General features: G+C 45.0%; 1 protein-coding gene across 2 annotated transcripts in view; it reads left to right on the top strand.

Annotated features, from left to right (window-relative positions):
- The window catches only part of DGKB (diacylglycerol kinase beta), a 705,227-nt gene that overhangs the window by 679,789 nt on the left and 10,962 nt on the right, over positions 1–14,476 (top strand). The window lies entirely within an intron of this gene.

Here is a 14,476-nt window from a genome sequence, read left to right as displayed (position 1 = left end):
GAAACGGATGGCGTATTGACCCACCGTCAGAGTTCCCTGACGTAACCGGAGAAGAGATGAAGCAGACGCGGAGGCGCGTCCGGGTTCGTCAAAGGTGCTGCGAAAGGCCTGTAGGAAGTCCTGGAGGTTCTTGGTCATAGGGTCCTCCTTCTCCCACAAGGGGTTCATCCACGCCAGTGCCTCGCCCTCTAGGTGAGACATGATGAAGGCGACCTTGGCTTGGTCGGAGGCAAACAAATGTGGCAGCTGCGTGAAATGGAGGGAGCATTGGTTTATAAACCCCCTGCAGGTCTTGGGATCTCCGGCGTACCAAGGTGGTGAGGCCAAACGCAGTCTGGAAGCATCCGAGGAGGCTGCCACGGGAGCGGGGGCCGTGGATTGACTAGTGGAGGCCCGGGACGCTGAAGATGTGACCGAGGCTTGTAGCGTATTCAAGCGGGCGTCCACGGAAGTCATAAAGTTCAGCATGCGGGTCTGGACTTCACGCTGGCGTTGGAGTTCCTCATGCAAGGCCGCTAGTGCTTCGGCGGGATCCATGGCCTGTTCTTACTGTTAGGGCCAGATGGACGGGCAGACCCGGGAGGTGGATCCACTGGGCCGAACTCCCCGATGAGGGAAAGGAGTCCGGTAGCCGGAGCACTTTAGGTAGCAGAACAGTCCGTGCACTGGAAGACAATGGAGAAGTCCCTGGGACCACGAGGTCACTGATGGTGGTCCGGGTGACGGAGCTCAGGTTCGGAAGCCGTGATGATGTCAGGCTGGGTCCGGAACCGTTGGAGCGAGATGACGGGTCACCGCAGGGAACCGAGATGGTGCGGACTGTCAGGATGGCAGATGGGCAGCGTTCGGGGTTCGAGACACAGCAGGACCGGATGGCGATGCAGGATCGGCTCTAGAAGACAGAGAGGTAAGTATCTCACAGAACACAAGGAGACCTGACTCCTAGCTTGGGAAAACACGAAGAACAGGCCCTGCTCCCTTGGACATTAACCCCCTATATACCCTGTACCTGTGTGCATCATTTCCTGTTCGTGGACACTGGCCCTTTAAGAAAGGGTCAGTGACCGCGCGCGCGCCCTAATGCGCATGCGCACGGCCCGGGTGCCAGAAGCCAACACAGGAAGCTGAGAGGAGGACGCAGCAGAGCCGGCCATGGACTGGGAAGCCGACGGGCGCCGGGAGCGGGGACCAGGGGGCCTGGGAAGCGCTGGGACTGGAGGCTGGAGAGCGGGGAGCGTGGCAGGTGAGCCGGGGAGCGGAGCAGAGGACCCGGGGAACGGAGCAAAGGACCCGGGGAGCGTGACAGCCATGATAAAGCCGACAGCTGGTATTCTCAGACTGGGGAGACCCATGGTTATTGGGACCCCCTCCAGCCTAAAAATAGCTGCCTGCAGCAACTCAGAATTGGCGTTTCCATTAGATGCGTCAATCCCGTAGCATTACCCAGCTCATCCTGATTGCCCTGGTGCGGTGGCAATCAGGGTGATAAGTGGTTAATGACAGCTCACAGCTGCCACTAAGCCCTAGATTATTAAAGGGGATGATCTATGAGACACACCCCATTAGTAATCTGTAAGTGAAAACAAATAACTACAAATAAAGAAAAAATGCTTTATTTGAAATAAAATAGAAAAAAACACCTCTTTCTACAATTTATTAACCCCCAAAATACCCAGTTCCGACATAATCCACACGAGGTCCCACAACGATTCCAGTTCTGCTACATACATACTGAAGTGACGACGGACGTCACATAACTTGACCTCTCACTGTAGGTTTCAGGCAGATAAAGACTGAGCCGCAGTGATAACCGGTGACGTCACTCAGTTTATTTGTGGTCACAGCTGAAGATTCCCACGGTAGCCCACCAGTGACCGCAGGTAACCTGACCTGAGGTGACCTGATTAAACTTAGTGACCTCACTGCAGGTGAGGTCACTGAGTTCACAGACCTGCATCTCCTGGCAAAAAAATGCATTTTTTTTTCCCCAAGAGAGGTAGATTTGGTGCTGAAATTTATACACCATATTCCTGCACATAATCTTTTGGCAAAAAAATGCATCAGAATGCCATGCAGTTTTGATACAATAGTGATGCAATTTTTTTGCCAGAAGATGCAGATTTGGTGCAGGTATATGGTGTAAAACTGTCAGCACCAAAACTGCATCTCTTGGCCAAAAAAATGCACAAAAATAGTTTTGGTACAGTTTTCTGCCAGCATGTGCAAATTTGGAGCTGAAATGTCTGAATTCCCATAGGCTGGACATATGACGAATACAGGAGATTGTTGTCATATGCAGGACATTTCCACAACTTGCCAGAACTTCCTACAGCTCATTTAATGTTGCTGTTCACCTCTTGGGAGCATCCCATACCAATTTTCTTCTTGTATTTTCATCAATGTTTGAGGTAAGAGTTCTGGGTGCAAGCAGGTGGCTTGTACTCATCTGTGGTATCGTTGCTGAACTTCTACCTGAGTCATCTGTGGATAAGTAGTTCATGCATTTTCCCCCTGTGTGTCCTCCTTTTATCTTCTATAGTGTTTAGTGGGGATGTTGTAGAGATCATCGCAGCACTAAGTCTTCCTAGGGTCAGGTATCAATCTCAGTGCATGGGTGCAGAACCTATCTGGGGTGGTGAGGGATGCCAGGGACCAGCAGTAGGTTTGGTCAGCGGTCACCATCTTCCCCTTCTCTACACATAGTGTTTCCCTTCCCTTTCGCCGTTCGCTTGGTACTTCCCCATACCTACTGTGACATCTAGACTGTGATTGCCATAATTGCTCTTCCTTCTATACATTTTGCCACAATTATTGGAATATTTTTCACAATTTTGCAATAAATTATGCTTTTTCTCCCCTAGGCTGCACACACTCCTGCCAATAACTCAATGTGAACCTGCGCAAATCTATCAGGAATCTGCTCGGGTCCCTCTAATCTTCACATCAGCCACTGATTGCATAAAGATGATGACAAACACTAGAATGAACATCACTGTACATCTCATACCGTTTAATTACATGCTCAATGATTTGCCCCAAAATGAATATGAATCCGATCATTTGAATATTAATTATTAATGTATACATGAAAAGTGATATGCAACATGAAGCATGGGTTATTCTACCCTTATATAAAATGCAAATTCATATTAAAGGGGATCCTCACTATCCTGTTGCTTTGAAATTGAGCTTAGTCAGGGCGAGATCGCATGCACATGGCCACAATATCGATCGGGCTTGTTAGTGTCCATTCCTGATAGATAGATGTATATATATATATATATATATATATATATATATATACATATATATATATATATAAAAATATAAATATATTTATATTTTATTTTATTTTTTTAAATATTATTATTTTTTTTTTTTTTTTAAATGCATGTATTTTGGGCTAAAACTAATTTTTGCAATTGGGTGTAATTAAAAAATTTGCACCGTGTAGCCCTTGTATTGCACTGTCAATTGCTGACTGTAGTAGGAGGTAACTGAGAATCTATTAGTGACCTTTTCTATCGAGGAGTTTGGAACTCTGTTATTTTCTCTGTTAGCTCCCCTGCTTTGATTTTATGACCACAGACCACATCAAGGTTGAGCTGAACTTTGATGTGGTCAAAAAAAGACAAATAAAGAAAACTCATTCTCAGAAATAAGCAGTGAAATAAAAAATTATTTAAAAGAAATGCAAACGTTTGAATGAACAATAATTGCAAAACTTTATTTTTACATGAAAAACATATACTCTTAATAAAAAGAGATATCCCTCAGAGTGTAATTGTCATCAAGACAACAGTGGTAATCTATCACCCCTGCTCCTCTGGGTATACTATATATATATATATATATATATATATATATATATATATATATATATATATATAAAAAATGTATATCTGTCATATGCTTCCAGAGATTTGCCTTTTTATATAGAGCCACTTTTCATGCTATGGTGACTCTCACAGGGTGAAAATAAAATAGAGTAACATAAAGACACACCCCAGAGGATCCTGTGAGTTCCGCCCCCTTATAAAACTTTAAGGAGTTATCAGGAAATATAAAGGCCTCTATCTCTGGAACAAAAAGACAAATTAAATTGATTAATTAATTAATTAATTAAACCAATACTCAGTAGAGCTGGAGAAATATAAGAACAAACACTGCCTACTTTTGACCTGGCAAAAGTTTGAGGACTGATAAAAAATATAGTAGAAATAAAGTGGTATAGATACAATTCCAGCCCAATGTTGTAAGAAGATTTGGCTTACATTCAATCAAAGAAGTTGGGAGTATTTTGACAATTTATTGTGGGCCTCATAATATAAACAAATGTGTATATATATATGTATATATATATATATACATAATTTCACAAACACGACTACTCTCAGCGCCCCCCATTGCCGGCAGGCCACTTTTAGTACTGCAGGACAGTGCATAAAATGAGGCTGCTGAGCTAATAATGCCAAATATTGGAGGTCTCACAGCAACAGTAAATGTATATATCACCGATTCCCGCTAATGGAATATATATACACCTCGGTACCCTTAATGATAGCACCCCAATAATTCTATGCAATAATAATTATGCTGCCACCACCCAGACTTTCTACAGGGAGCTGGGGACCCGTTTCAGATAGCATAAGGCCCTTCGGGTTGTGGATTCATAGATATAGAGCATGAGGAAAGAAACTATTAAATTTTATATATTTAATCCAAAATAGAAGGCAGTGTTTATAAAAATATACAAGAAATTACAAAAGAGAACAATACAAATACACTATAGACAGTTACATAAAATAAAAAGGAAAGAAAAATGAAAGATTACCACACCTTGTCACAGATTATGGCTCAGATATATGGGGAGAGGCAGTCCCTGGGAGTTGGACATGTGTGTGTGTGTATATATATATATATATATATATATATATATATATATATATATATATATATATGTATGTGTGTGTAAAGGTATGTACACATATATATATATATATATATATATATATATATATATATATATTTTTACATATATATATATATATATATATATATATATATATACCACTTGTTTATGTTATGAGGTCCCAAAAAACTTGTCAAAATACTCCCAATTTCTTTGATTGAATGTAAGCCAAATCTTCTTACAACATTGGGCTGGAGTTGTATCTACCGTATACCACTTTATTACCATAGAATGATATTTTTTATCAGTCCTCAAACTTTTGCCAGGTCAAAAGTAGGCAGTGTTTGTTCTTATGGATGATACTCTAAGGAAATATGGAAAGTAGATTTCTCATCTTGCAGTTTGCACATTTTTTATAGCAGGACTGCGATTTTGCACTGTTATGATTTTGTTCCAGGAATGGGCACTGCAATGTGTTCGAGCAAAACCATTAGTGCTGGATTGTAGAGATGAGTTGATAAATTGGAGTGAAATTGACTCAAATTTTACTAAAATCCATATTCACCAAAATGTGGATTATTTATAATTTGCGTTCACACTTGCTGCTGGTCGCCATTTTTCTTAACCACAAAAATAAATCCTTATACTCCGTTTATCGCTCACCTCTCCGGCCCCTCCACATCACCTTTTTTGTCCTCGCCACATCTTGAGGTTGCCACCATTTGTGCTGAAATCCAAGGGCCCTTCCCAGCTTTGATAACACTTCAGAGGATTTGGCGCAAAGTGCGCAAAATGTCATGGCATCATGGCATAAACCCTCCCGGGTCACATAAGAGACTAAAGTTCTGGCTCTGTGTGAGAGGCTCGGGAATTTCAGCGTGAGCAGCTGCAATTTGAATATGATGAGAGGACCAGACGGGTGATGTTGAGGAGCAGAGAAGCCAGAGAGCAGTAAGGTGAATATAAGATTATTTTCTTCTTATATTACTTATTATAAGTTTGGAGCTCAAAAAAACCTCAGCACATAAAAAGGATTTTGAAATTGCGGAGAATAAAATAACTTCTCTGTGAATCTGATTTCCTAAGAAAGTACTCTGCTCTCTGTGGGCAAAGGCATCACTGGTCTACTGCGCATGCGCAAGGCCAGGACTAAACCGTGCATACACAAGATTTCACAGGTGATACTTGTAACTTAGCTCTGGCAATTCAATGTCAATCAAGCATTTCAGCACTAAAGGCCACTTTACACGCAACGACATCGCTAACGAGATATCGCTGGGGTCACGGAATTTGTGACGCACATCTGGCCTCGTTTACGACGTTGTTGCGTGTAACACATACGAGCAACCGCTAACTATGTAAAATACTCACCAAATCGTTGATTGTTGACTCGTCGTCCATTTCCCAAATATCGTTCCGTGTTCTCGACGCAGGTTGTTCGTCGTTCCTGAGGCAGCACACATCGCTACGTGTGACACCCCGGAAACGACGAACAACACTGTACCTGCGTCCTCCGGCAATGAGGTGGGCGTCACTTTCCTGTGGCTGCTCTCCGCCCCTCCACTTCTATTGAACGCCTGTCGTGTGGCGTCGCTGTGGCGCCGCACGAATCGCCCCCTTAGAAAGAAGGCGGTTTGCCGGTCACAGTGACGTCGTTAGGAAGGTAAGTATGTGTGACGGATAGCAGCGAGTTTGTCCACCACAGGCAACGATTTGCCCGTGACTAACAAGCGGCGGGGGCGGGTACGCTCGCTAGCGATATCGTAGCGTGTAAAGCCCCCTTAAGAGTGGGGTAATGAGGCTAGTCAATGAGCTAAGCACTGTCATGCCTCAGGTTCGGGACTCGATCCGGTGACCATGTGCTGCATATCAGTTTACTTCCCTGCTGAGTCACAGCCTGCTCCAAATGCTGATTGTCTTTTACCTTTGCTTCTATCCTTTTGGTTTGTGGTTTTCTGGTGGTCTCACTTGCTCATTTTCTCTGTCCTATCTCATCCTGGGTGGGGCTATTAATACTCTCCTGATACTATCCTTCGCTGCTGGTTATATTTCTACGTGGATTACTGCTAAGGAATTCCAGCCCTGCACCTAAGGAATTTAGGTAATGACCAGTATTGTTTTCTTATTTGCCTTTCCTACACCTATTTTTTTTTTTTGTTGGTTTGTTGTTAGGATCTTACTCTTGCTTGCACTTGTTATTTTGCTTTTAGCCACTTGGGCACATGTTTTATGTTTCCTCATCTTGGGCCCCTACAAATCTCTGCACGCTTCTCCTACCTTGGTTTATAATGCACTCTTGATTCCTCAGGATGTACGAAGAACAGCTCAGCGGCCTTTTAGATAGACAGGTCTAAATTTTGGATTTCTAGTGTTGCGGCTTGGGATATTCCAGCCTATGCAGGAGCCATTAGGGCGTGGATGCAGCTGCAGTGTGATAGGCTTCATTTCCCTTTTACCCATGTTGGAATACTTTTGTGCATAACAATAATGCTTAGCAAATTTACCTTCAAATTACTCGGAAAGTACGAGAAGCAACTCAACGGCCTTTTAGGTAGACAGGTATGGGTTGTGGGTTTCTATTCTTGTGGCTAGGGATATTGCAGCCTGTGCTGGAGCCATTAGGGTGGGGATGCAGCTGTAGTGTGATAGGCTTTATGTTATGCTCGCGCGGAAAGCACTGTATTAGTGGGTCCACTGGACTGAAGGTACTATTCACTTGCCTGGGGGAGCGAACTGGACCAGCTGCCAAGTCAACAAGTACACACACTGGTAGGCAACCGGCAGAGGGCAGCCCCAGGGGATCTGTGGTACCCCAGCAGCTGGCACCATGGACACAGTATAGTCTCTGGTAGAAAAGGCAGCTCCAGCAGTTGGAGGTAGAAAAGGCAGCTCCAGCAGTTGGAGGAGTAGATCCATCCAGGATGGATGGCAGCAGCGACTGGTTTGGATGCTTGCAGCAATTTGTATAGTAGAGAGCAGACATAGATGGTCACAGCAACAGCAGCAGCAGATAGGGGCACACTGTAACAGACAGAGGTACAGGTCAGCAATAGCAACAAAGCAACAATATAACATGACAGCACAATGTCAGTAACAGCAGCAGCAGCAGCACTGAAGACCTGAGAACTACCAACTAAACTAACACGTTGTCCAGGCACCTCCCATAGGGCAGAGGTGCCTTAAGTATCTGCAGCCTCACAGATGACCTTAGAAGCACTTCCAGGTTAGGGGATGCTGGCCCTTAAGAAAGGAGGTGTGGCCATATGCATGCCCTTAGAACAGATCCAGGAAGCCTGCGGGATGTACTCAACCTCTGGAAGACAGCAACATGGGCTAGGGATGGGGTACCAACCGCAAGACAGCCAGACAAGTGAGAGAGCCGATGTTCCCACCAGGGGAGGACGTTGATGTGGGTGTTACACTTTATTTCCCTTTTACCTGTGTTGGAATACTTATGTGCATAACTGCTACATATCAGCCCACCCAAAAAGCACATCCAGCCTAATTTACATGTAGATTCAAAGTGGATTGTCTCCGTAATGAGACATTGCATTGGAGGAAGAACGGTATGCTGAAACTTGTCTATTAACGCCATACACAGCTATCTATTTCTTTTCCTTTTCTTAAAGCTACTGATAAGTTCCCTTTAAAGATGACACATGACGTTCCTATGCATACGGGCAGAGGTTGTCTTGAGAGATCATCCGCGACTCCAAGCGATAGAAGTTTTAGTTGAATAGTTGAGTCGGAATCCAGGCTGCAAGTAATGAAAAAGGAAATCGGGCGAGAGGTGGTTACTCCAGAGGGTCCATGTGAAGATCCAACTTTATTTTTGAAGTCTATGTTAATTTCCATTCTGTCGATTATAGTCAGCAGCAATTTAAGGACATTTTTATTTCCATCCCTTGTCAAGAAAAATTGCCGATTCCAAAAAAAGAAAAAAAAAATTCCATTTTCGGCTCTAATGGCCCCGCTACGCGTGACATACTTTTTTATTTAATACAGTTAATATATGGCACGGGAAAAAAAAAAAGGTATTCATTATACATTGCAAATGTCAGGTATGTACTTTACAAGAAATATATTTTGCAGGTTCTAATAGACTGGTGTTTCTGACCAGGGAAATGCTTTCTGTGAGACGTCTTCGGGAAGGCTGACAACTGATATTTAATAAGTGATGAATCCTTGGATTAGTCATAAGGATCTTAAAGAAAAATGTCTCTTAATACTTGTAAAAAACTTTCCGCATCACTAGCCCGAAGGCAACGTGTAACCTTTTTATTACCTAATTAGGGATGTCTATTATCTTATAACAATGTATCTTAAAGTCACAAGGAAAATGCCACTTTGATAATCACTTTCAATTAGCTTTAAGCTAAGCGGCCGCTCGTAAAATGTCTTCCTTCTTTAATTTTGAATTAGGAAACATTGTAGACATAATCTTTCCAGAGTGTGTATAATTTAAGGTAGTTTATGCTAAAATAAATCAAAAATAGTATAATTGTCCTAAGTCGATGGCGCAGTTATACAAGAGTGATATCATTACCAGATCATTAGCCGATTAGACAACTAGTTCATCTTTGGTGGCTTTTCCCGCGAGCTAACCTTTCTCCGTCTTTATCGGTGTCTATTAGATCTATGGCGGAGCGAGGGAAAGTGTAAGGCGCGATTTAAGACCTACAAAAAAATAAAAGGGCCGTCGTGCAGATGATTATTAACATTTAAGCGTTTCTGGTTTCACAAGTAGGATTTAGTTAAACTCCTTTATTTCCCAACTATTTAGTTTCAATTTGAGGAAATTTAGGCATTTTTCTATAAATACAAAAATAGCAAAAAAAAATTTGACGTTGGGTTGACTCTTCAGTTGAGAGTTCAAATCCATCCAAGAAAAGCATGGCACATGATGGGTATAGGTTATACCATCATGTAATGGTTTCCTCAACCAACGTTATAGGGTGCTTTACATGCTGCCACCTCGCTAGCGATCTCGTTAGCGATGTAACACGCCAGATCGCACATACGATTTGCCGAGATCGCACATGTGAGCGGCGCTACAAAAAATGACCTATGTGCGATCTCGGCAAATCTTTTCTGCGATCTGGCGTGTCTCATCGCTGACGAGATCGCTAGTGAGGTCGCTGCGTGTAAAGCACCTTTACGACTTAAGGGGGTGTTACACGCAGCGTCGTTTGAGCGTCACAGGCAAATCGCTGCCCGGGGTGCACAATATCGTTAGGAGCCATCACACGGACTTACCTGCCTAGCGACGTCGCTGTTGCCAGCAAACCACCTCCTTTCTAGGGGGGCGGTTCATGCGGCATCACAGCAGCGTCACTAAGCGGCCGCCCAATAGAAGCGGAGGGGCGGAGATGAGCGCCTGAAAAACATGCCGCCCACCTCCTTCCTTCCACATTGCCGGCGGCCGCAGGTAAGCTGTAGGTCGTCGTTCCCGAGGTGTCACACGTAGCGATGTATGCTGCTTCGGGAACGACGAACAACCTGCGTCCTCTACTATCAACGATTTTATGAAAATGAATGACGTGTCAACGATGGACGATTTGGTGAGTATTTCGGTCGTTCATGCGTGTCACACGCAACGACGTCGCTAACAATGCCGAATGTGCGTCACGGAATCCGTGACCCCGGCGATATATCGTTATATCCGTCGTTGCGTGTGACGGGGCTTTTAAAGGGAACCTGTCATCAGTTTTTTCCCTATTAAACCAAAAATATCCCCTTCTGCAGCTCCTGGGCTGCATTCTAGGAAGGTGCACCTTGTTGCTGGCCCCCCTTGCAGACCCCTAAAAGAACTTACCGCTTCCTATGCAAATGAATTTGGTTGGCCAGATGGGCGGGCTCTAATTCGTCTCCTGTCTCCATTTCCTGCCGCTGTTCACCGTCCCCCAGGCATGATTTAAATGGATGATGCCGCCCCCGTCTTCGTGCACGCTGCTGGAGTCTCGCGCAGGCGCATTTCGCTGTGCCCCTCTGTCACCCGTCAATTACAAAAAACTTGGCACTCATATGGTGATTGAAATTCATCATATGAGTTCCAAGTTTTCTGTAATTGATTGAAGACGGTTTTGGAACCTACTTGTGCACCATCCTACCAGAAATGTCATGTGTATCTATTCTGTCTGTCACCCGTTACACACCCATGAAAAAGGTGTTATCTATTAGATTGGAGTACTAGATCTGACAGATGACACCCCTCCGATAGCCAGAATGTTTGAAATTGGTGAATATTTAAATTGACCAATGGTCAGACATGCTCCATTCATTCTCTATGACACTGCACGTGATGCTTCACCATTACTCCATTCAAGTTGGATTCGGACCTCCCCAGTTTAGGCAACTGAGACGTTTATCAACTGAAGACCCCCACTGATATGGTAGCTATTATCTTGATGTACAGGCAGCTATGGGTTTCTAATCTGGCCAAGAAAGATGAGGTACTTGGTGTTTGTAGGTTGTCCGTTCTTGTAAGACTTTCCTCAACCATTATGAAAATTTAAAATAGTATTTTAAGTATAAAAAATATATCACTTATCAACAGGTAGATGACAACTGCTAGATCAGACTTCTAGTAGCTCTTACCAGAGATGAGCGGATCCGTTGAAGTTTTTTTCGATGGGTTCAGTTTTGGACCCGGACTTGACCTAAACCCCATTGGAAGTTACTGATTGGGCATCTTGACTCTCCATCCACATACATCCAGCTGTAAACAAAGCATAGTACATCCGATAATGCTGCTTTGACCCCCAGTGTGAGCCATTCACACACTGCAAGCGGCTCACACTGAGCCAAGTCCATGTTCGGGACGAATACCAAACTTTATTGTTCAGGTTCTCTCATCTCTATCTCTGACCCCTGAAAACTCCCAAAATAGACCAACTGGAGGACTACTGTTCCTTGTTTGAATGGAGAAGTAGTCGAATACACAGACTGCTTCTCCTTACATTCTCTTAAGACTAAAGCGGGCTTTACACACTACAATATATCTAACAATGTGTCGGCGGGTTCACGTCGTAAGTGACGCACATCCGGCATCGTTAGTGATATTGTAGCATGTGAAACCTATGTGCGATTGCGATTGAACGCAAAAACGTTGATCGCACACACGTCGTTCAATTACTAAAAAATGAACGTCAGGTTGTTCATCGTACCCGGTGTAGCACACATCGCAGTGTGTGACACCCTGGGAACGATGAACACCGCTTACCAGCGTCCAGCGACTCCCACCGGCAATGCAGAAGGAAGGAGGTGGGCGGGATGTTTACGTCCCGCTCATCTCTGCCCCTCCGCTTCTATTGGCCGGCTGCCGTGTCACGTCATGGTGATGCCGAACTTCCCTCCCACTCCAGGAAGTGGATGTTCGCAACCCACATCGAAGTCGTATGGACGGGTAAGTACATGTGAGAGGAATTAATCGTTTGTGCAACACGGTCAACAAATTTAACGTGCCGCACATACGATGGGGGCGTGTCACATCGCATACGAGATCGTATGTGAAATTGACATGTTTAAAGCAGGCTTAAGAAAGATGGTTGACCATCACTTTATTCTAGAAGAGAACAGAGGTCCCCATTCTGACAATAAGTTAGGGTCAGAACCTCCACCAAACTAGTAGCTTTTATCTTATAACAACTTTGTATGGGGCGCCCTTACTGTTTTTAAAGCAAAAAATCAGGTCCTAGGTTTTCAAGGCAAATGCATCCTGAAGAGTATTGTAGCACCCAGGGGGGCAGGGGTCGTCAGGCACGGGGAATCCCGTACCTGCGTTACTCATCACCGGGCTGGTGTGATGATCTGGGATGTCGCTGTGGTCTGCCCAGCTTTGTGCCCCGAGGTGTACACCATAAGGAGGGAAGATGATGGGAGTAGTAGTAGGATGAATGTCGTGACGCCACCTGAGGTATGCGGCCAGGGATTAGCTGCCACTGCTGTCGCTGTCCTCCAGGGCAGATGGTAGTAGCAGCCAGAGATGGTATCGCTCCCTACAGGTGGAGCAAGCCCCAGGAAGGATGATGAGGGGAGTAGTGATGGCCTTCAGCACCGAGGCGCGAGGCGGTGGCGCCGTTAATAAGAGTCCAAACCAGTTGCTGTGGATCCAGGTTTTTCTCAGTCTTTAGTGCCGTTTGCCCAGGTAGTACTAGTCACCAGCTGTGATGGGCCCCATCGAACTCGGATCCCTTCAGAGGTCAGACCGGTGTGGTGCTCTGTGAGTCCCTTCCTCCTAGCACCGTGTGTGTTGGATCTCCGTGGCTTAAAGCTACTTGAGGACCGTAGTTCATCTCGAGTAGTATTCTTGTCCCTATTTGCAGGTGCCGCGGCTCCACACTAGGGCCTGGTGCTATCCAAGGCCCTGGATCCTATCTGGCACTGTGCTTTCAGGCTCTTTGTGGCCAGGGAAGCTTGAAACCTCCCTGTCCCGGCAGATTCTGGAAAACCAACTTGAAGAATGATCTTCTCTAGGGTCCTGAACCCTGCGTGGCACTGGTTCCGAGGGAGCAATGAAGCTCTCCCCTCGGCAACCGCGTGAACTCCTGTGTCCCACCAGAGCACCGGTAAGACACGTCTGCTCCTTTCCTCTCCTGCCGGAGGACTCCTCCTAACTGTTGTGTTGGCTCATAACTCCCCCTAAGTGGCTGAACCTTCCCGAGTCCCTGTCACTAGTGGGTGGTGCCCCCATGTTTGAAGGCAACATTAAGACCCTACCCTAGCCCAGTCCCCATTGGGGAGGGCAACCTGGTTGTGTATTTGAGTGTGCAAGTGGTGAAACCGGTACCGACCTCCTCTGGATCCGGGTGCAGCATTACACCCTAAACCGGGTGCAATACTGTGTGGCGACTAAAGCCTCAGGGGCACCACAGTATCGTGAGGACCCAATATGTTAGAGACCACATGCATTTGCCCATTTGGCATTCACTGCCTTACATTGGAGAATTGTAGCTCAATTGTAAGAAATCCGCCCACTGAGAACAATTTTTTTTTATGGGGTACTACATCTTTGGCTTTGAGCCCCAATGGAGATAGAGACTCTTGTGGCCCCTGAATGTAACATAGGGCAACAAAAATCCTTTGGTAGTGAACTCAACTATTGTCACGCAGTGACTACTGGGTTTCCGCCAGGTACATATAAAGCAAAGCCCTAGTGAGTGCTGTAACACACAGGGTACACATTCCAATGATGAGCCCTGGCGCTAGGGAAAGGAGAACAGAATCACCTTGTACACTCACCCGAGGCTGATCCCTGCACTCCCTAATGTCCCTAGATGGGTTATTTTTCCCCATCACCGATCACGTGCCTACCCCTGTCTTTTCCTGGACTCAGCCCTGTAAAATATGCAGAGCAGTGGGAACGCTAGTCTCGCTCTAGATTAAAGTCACAGACAGGATTAGATAGACAAGGGTAAAATAAACCGCAAACATACAAAGTACTCCAAACAACAAGAGGTAATAATGAAGAACGGACCAAAGGGGAAAAACCAAAATGACTAAGGAAGGGAAAAACTCAACAGAGCTTTCACACAGCAAATGTTCTCTGAATGTCCTCCTGGTTCT

This window comes from Anomaloglossus baeobatrachus, chromosome 6 (assembly GCF_048569485.1).
Source record: "Anomaloglossus baeobatrachus isolate aAnoBae1 chromosome 6, aAnoBae1.hap1, whole genome shotgun sequence".
Lineage (NCBI taxonomy): Eukaryota > Metazoa > Chordata > Amphibia > Anura > Aromobatidae > Anomaloglossus > Anomaloglossus baeobatrachus.
This window is presented reverse-complemented; position numbering and strand designations above follow the sequence as displayed.